Genomic DNA, 7,162 nt, shown 5'->3' with positions numbered 1-7,162 from the left:
AATAGAATTCCAATTAACAATTGAAGAACCATTAGAAATTATTTTGAACCAAGTAGAATCATCATTATTCAACATCAATTTCCAAACCTATTTGAACAATAAGCTTTGGTTTCTAGTATGAAGATTGTAGATACCGAGACCCCCTTTATCAAAATCTTGGCAAATAACTTTCCAAGAAACTTTACTCATCACTCGAGAGTTCACATCTCCTTTCCACATATATCTCTTCATATATGATTCTAATTGATTCGAACTACGCCAGGCATACTAAACAAGAACATAAAGTAGACAGGAACACTGAACAAAACCGATTTAATAAGGACTAACCTTCCTGTAGGGGATAACATGGAACCCTTCCCGAGAGCCAACTTTGATTTAAAACGCTCCACAACAAAATCCCAAGAACCCATCGAAAGCTTTCTGTTAGATAAAGGAAGTCCCAAATATTTAATCGGAAAAGAATCCACCTTACACCCTACTAAAGTAGCTGCATAAAATAAATCGGGCTCGGAAACATTAATTCCCATAATAGAACTCTTGTGCAAAATTAATTGTCAACCCAGATATTAACTCGAAACATCAGAGAATGCGGATTATGTTACTGAGTTGCTCCAAATCATACGGCAAATACAAAATGGTGTCATCAGCAAATTGCAACATCGAGATAGGATCATGATCTGAAGCAAATCTAAAGCCCTGTGTAAAACCCAAACTTTATGATCTGTCAAGTATACGCTTCAAACCCTCAACTGCAATAACAAACAAATAGGGAGAAATGGGGTCCCTTTGGTGTACACCCCGCTGAAGAGTAATCGGATCAACTAGACTTCCATTAACAAGGACTGCAGTAGTAGTAGTGGATAGACAGCATGATAACCATTCGATCCATTTCTCAGGAAAATTCATGCTCCGCATAACTGAGAATAAGTAACCCCACTCAATACAATCAAAAGCTTTATGAAAATCCAGCTTTAGAACAAGTAATTTCTCCTTCCTCCTAGTAGCCACATGTATAAGCTCATTAGCTATCATAAAACATTCCGGAATACTTCTACCTTTCAGGAAAGCATGTTGGCAATCTGAAATAACGTCTGAAAGAATAGGGGCTAATCTTTTACTAAGAGCTTTGGAAAGCATCTTATAAAATCCATTGACTAGACTGATAGGGCGATAGTCCTTGATGTTAGAAGACCCACCAACCTTAGGACAAGAACCATAAAAGAGGAATTAATACCTTTAGGTAAGTTATTAAAAGTATGGAACTTCCTGAAAAAATCAATAATCACATCCTTCATCACAAACCAAGCTCTCTGATAAATATAAAAATTAGAACCATCTGGACCTGAAGCTTTATTCAAACCACACGAAGCTACAGCATTGAAAATCTCAGAATCATCGAAAGGCCTAATCAAAGAATTCGCCTGCACACTTAAAATTTGATCAGAAAGAAGACCAGAAATATTATAGTTAACAGGCGAAGCATTATGGCTGTATAAAGTTGAATAAAAATTCCTAATATGCAATCTTATTTCCTTAGGCTCTCAAAAAATAGTTTCGTCCACAAGAACCGAGGAAATAGGATTATTCCGATAGTGTGAGGAAGCAATGCTGTGAAAAAACTTCGTATTCCTGTCACCATTCGCCACTACTAGAAAACAGTATTTTAGCGACAGATTTTTCCGTCGCTAAAACACCAAAATCCATCAGGAAAACAGTATAGCGACGGATTCCCGACGGAAAAAATCTGTCGGTAAAACCTTTGTAGCAAAACCTATTTGCGACGGTTACGAAAATCCGTCGCATTTTCCGACAGATTTTTTTCTATTTTTGCGACGGATTTCCGTTGGGAATAGTCGTCGAAATAACCATCTTCTACGACATTTTGGCGACGGATTTGCAACCGATTTCCGTCGCAAAAATGCCTTGATTTAATGACGGATTTCCGTCACTAAATCAAGGACAATCCGTCGCAAAAATGCCTTGATTTAGAGACGGATTTCCGTTGCTAAATCAAGGAAAATCCATCGTTAAGTTCATGCAATTAGCTACTAAATTATGTCGCCAAATTTGGAAATTCTGTCGCTAACTTCAAGTAAATTTTGGCGAATTTTTGCAATTTCTAGCATATATTATTTTCCGCCGATACAAAACTGAAACCTGTTAAATACAAAATTTACAAACTCATTGAAGCAACAAAAGTTTTTTTATACTATAAAATCCGGTAGCTTGAAACATACAAAATGAAAGTGTGTACATATATTAATCCTAGAAACATACAAAATAAAAGTGTTCACATACTACTGAAACAACACTACAAATCACTAGTGTCCACATCGTCAGGTGGTGAGGGCGAACGCGGACGACCACCGGGAAGCTGCATCTTTGCAATCTCTGAGCGTATTCCCTCCGCTATCTGCGTTGCAATTCCGGCACGGACCACCCGAAGTTGGTTATCAAAATCAGAACGGACTGGAAACAGCAAGATGCTCCTCAAGATCCTCAAAGCTCTCCAGCTACGAAGGAGAAAGCGAACTGGAAACAGCACGTCTAGCCCTCTCCGCCCGATGATGAGATAGCCGCTCTTCTTGTTCCCTAGCTAGGCGTTGATCGAGCTCCTGCTCGAACTCCAACATGTCCTCATCTGGGACATCAGAAATCACACCACGTCCCAGTGCTCCACCACGTCCCAATCCTCTACCATGTCCCGGGGTTCCACCACGTCCCTGAGTCCCACCACGTCCTGGTGCCCCACCACCACGATATGTACCCTGCGCTCTCATAACTGTAAACAAATAAAAATACACGAGTTTAGATATAGTTAACACATACAATACAAATTTTCAAACCTGGTAATATAAAAATTATATCCACAAATATAAAATAAATCATAATGTCTACAAATGTATGTTTGGGTAATTGGAAACATTATAGTAAAACAATATGACTCATACTACATTTAACTCTAAACTACCACTCATCATCTTCTAATTCTTCAAGGATAATATCTTCTTCGTCTGACGAGGAGGATGAAACAACTTCTTCCTGAACTACTTCCTCTTCGTGAAACACATTTTCTTCCGCTTCCCCCTCTACATCTACCAGAATTTTCGGCTCATCACTTGTCGCGACAGTTATTGGATGTTCTACAATGTCTTCTTAAAAAGCCGGAGTAATCGTCTTTAGGATGTCAATTTCAGATCGCGCCTTCATCTTACATACAGCCCACCAATTGACTTTATCCTGTCTTTTGCTTGGGTAGGTACAGTAACAAACTTGACCGGCTTGGTCGGCTAAAATAAAAGGCTCGTATTTTCTATATCTCCCTCTATGATTAACATCCACCATGTTATATTGATGTTGCACTAACATACCACGACTAATCATTGGATCAAACCAATCACATTAAAATAAGACAATCTTTTTTATTGGCAGAGCTGGATACTCTAACTTAATAATGTCTGTCAGTATGCCATAAAAGTCGCTTTCACCCGGAATAAATAATGATCCCTTCACACATACTCCACTATTCATAGTAGCCTGGTCCGCCCCATATGACTGAGTCTGAAATTTAAATCCGCTTACAAAATATCCCGGGAATGTTTTTACTTGTTTAAGCGGTCCCAGTGCGAGACTCAAAATGCAGGGATTGGAAATACAATTGCTTGGACATTGTGTCTGTACCAAATAAAAATTATTCAGATCAGTAGTTTCACATCTAAAGGATGAGATAATTAGAAAAAACATTAGCGATACTTACATATCGTGCAAACCATGAGGCAAATTCAGTCTCTAGTTTTCTTTAATGTCCTTTGATGTGATTTCGGGGTTGATTTCATACAACTCGTCCATGAAAACACTTTTATTAGAATTCAAACAACTTATATTAGCAAACATATTGGCTTAAATAATTGTAAGGATTAAATTCAAGACAGTTCATGAGGATTAACAAATCTTACTCTTTGTAAGGAGTAATTTCAGGACAATTTAAAAGGATGTAGCTCTGGGCAGCAGTATATTCAGCTCCATTTAGGTATCTTGTCTTACAAGCACCCATCGATCGCCCATTCGGTTTGAAAATTGATAGTTTGCCCACATCGTCATCGACAACATCATTTTGAACTTCGTTTCTTTGCAGCTGATCGGGCAACATCGGATCGCCGTCTTTAAAATAAAAGGACGCAAATTTAGCTATTTCTTCTAGAAGGTATCCGTGAGCAATACTTCCTTCCACTTTAGCTTTATTGGTTACTTTCCGTTTGAGTTTTCCCAAGTATATGTTCAATCAAAATAAAAAGTCGATGAGAATTTATGGTATTTAACCATAAAAGAAAAACATGAATATATTACCTTTCAAAAGGGTACATCCAACAATACTACACCGGACATGCCATCATTGCTTCGTAAGGAAGGTGTACAGAGAGATGTTCAATTGAATCAAAAAAACTTGGCGGAAAGATATGTTCCAACTTGCACAATATCTTCGCGATTTCGCGCTCCATAACCTCTAAGTCTTCCTCCTTTAGTGATGTGGCATTTAACTCCTTAAAGAAGATACTCAACTCCGTGATAGGCTCCCACACATTTTTTGGAAGAAGCTCTCGAAAAGCAATAGGCAGTAAACGTTTCATGAAGACGTGACAGTCATGAGTTTTAATGCCAATCATTTTTTGCTTATTGAGATCGACACACCTTCCCAAATTTGACACATGCCCATCTGGAAATTTTAATTGTTTAGCCCATGCCAAAAGTTTTTGTTTTGATTCCCGATCCCAAGCATACGTCGCCTTTGGAAATTTATCGGTTACCTTATCACGTGCGAGGCCCGGACGATTACAAAACTCATTCAACTCTTCCCGCAATTTGGCATTGTCCTTGATTTTCCCCGGGACATTCAGAACGGTATTGAAAATGTTGTCAAACATGTTTTTCTCAATATGCATTACATCAAGATTATGCCGAATCAAATTTGTCTTCTAATATGGAAAGTCCCAAAAGATGCTTTTCTTATGCCACCCATGACTCTTCGATTTTTGCGCATTAATTACCTCAGCACCAAGCTCATATGTCTTTTTAAACCCCAGTTGGTCCACATCTTGAAAAATCTGCTCCCCTGTTCTAACCCCCCGAAATTTGTTTTACACACGTTTGTCCCTCCGAAAATCACGGTCGTTACTAAGAAATTGATGTCCCACCGGTAAGAAATTTCAATGGCAATCAAACCACAACTGTTTACCACTTTTGGTAAGAGTAAATGCCTCAGTATGTTCCATACAATGTGGGCATGCCTGTCTTCCTGATGTGCTCCAACCAGACAACATCGAGTATGAAGGGAAATCATTGATTGTCCACATAAGTGCCGCTCGCATCTGAAAATTCCATCGCTTATGAATGTCGTATGTCCTTGTTCTAAATTCCCATAATTGGTTAAGTTCAGCAATCAACGGCTGGAGAAAAATATCTATTTGGGCTTTTGGATTTCAAGGTCCGGGGACAAGGATCGTTAGAAACATGAATTCATCTTTCATGGACATGCCAGGAGGCAGATTATACGGCGTCACAATTACAGGCCGCGATGAGTGTTGTTCTCCAAAGCTACCAAATGGTTGGAACCCATCAGTACATAAGCCCAATCCGATATTTTGAACTTCAGCAGCAAAATCTTCATGTAGCTCACTAAAGTGTTTCCAAGTAGGCGAGTCAGATGGATGACACATCTTACCGTCTTTCATCTCGTGTTTGGCGTTCCATCTCATATGTTTTTATGTCGCTTTTGAAAAGTACAGCCTCTGCAGCCTCGGAGTTATAGGAAAATAATGCATTTTCTTATACGGCACGTTAGTTCTTCTTTTTTTGAATTTCTTTTGGTGCTAGGTTTCCACCTAGCATGTTTGCAATCTTTACATTCAGTTAAAGCCGCGTCCTCTCCCCAGTATATCATACAATAATTAAAGCAGCAATCGATTACCTCAACCGGCGGCCCAAGACCTTTAACTAGCTTTTTAATGCTATGCAAATCCTTGGCCATCTTGTTGTCTGCGGGCAGTAATTCTTGTACGAACCTGCTCATGTCGTTCATTAAAGATTTGGGGGCTTGATACTGACACTTCATTTCCAACTGTTTAACAGCTACAGACAAAGGCGAGTGTTTGTCATTGCCAGGCCATATGTCTTCTTCGGCCGCACGCATCATATCATATAACTTTTGAGCTTATTCATTCGGAGCTTCCTCAGTGAAGACTTCTGGACCAGCAGCATCAGTAACCATTCTCTGAAAGGAGTTAAAACCATCCCCTTCATTTTCATCCCCATACACAGGTTGTTGTACATCAAGGAAAGTCGGTCTACTGTCCTCGGCACAAAACCATACTTCAGCAGATGGAGTTGCACGTCTTCGACATTTCGAAAAGCAGTATTCTTACATCTACTCCTACTACACGGGCATTTTATCTTAGCCCCATTCATACACTCGGTATGTTGTCTAGCAAAATTCAAAAACTCATCTACTTGATTAACAAACTCTACTGGTAGTAGGCCTTTCCTACGTCTCGCATACATGGAACTGCGATCTAAACTCATTTCTGTAGAACATGCAATAGCTGGGTGGTTTAAATACTTGATATCGGCAAGTCAATGAAATTTACTGCTAAAAAGGTAGGGCCCTATCCCATTCGCAAAACTGGAGTCTAGCACTCGATCACGATATATGCATAAATACAGAGAAAAATATTTAGCAGCCTTCCGCGTAGTTCTCCGGGTGCATTATGTAACATAAGCTGAATAACGCTAAGTACTCCCAGAGAAAATAGCATTACGTAGCATATATCACATAAGCACTCGGAGAACATACGCTAGAAAGTACTACCAAATATTTTTCTACCGTACATATGCATTTATATTTTCCGTGATCGAATTACGTAGACATCAGTTCTGCAAACTGTACACACGTACAATCCTGTGTCGTTCAATCTCTTGAGGACACAAGACGGGTTTTCTACGGCTAATTAAGATTTTATTCGGTTTAAATAAAATCTTTCTTTATTTTTTAATTTTTTTATTAATTTTTTGTAAATAAATAAAAAATAAAAACTATAAAACTTACTTGTTGAAGAGCAGACTGTGATCAGCGGACGACAGAGAATATGGAACAAGAACTCCCGAAAAT

Source organism: Mercurialis annua, linkage group LG8, assembly GCF_937616625.2.
Source record: "Mercurialis annua linkage group LG8, ddMerAnnu1.2, whole genome shotgun sequence".
Lineage (NCBI taxonomy): Eukaryota > Viridiplantae > Streptophyta > Magnoliopsida > Malpighiales > Euphorbiaceae > Mercurialis > Mercurialis annua.
This window is presented reverse-complemented; position numbering follows the sequence as displayed.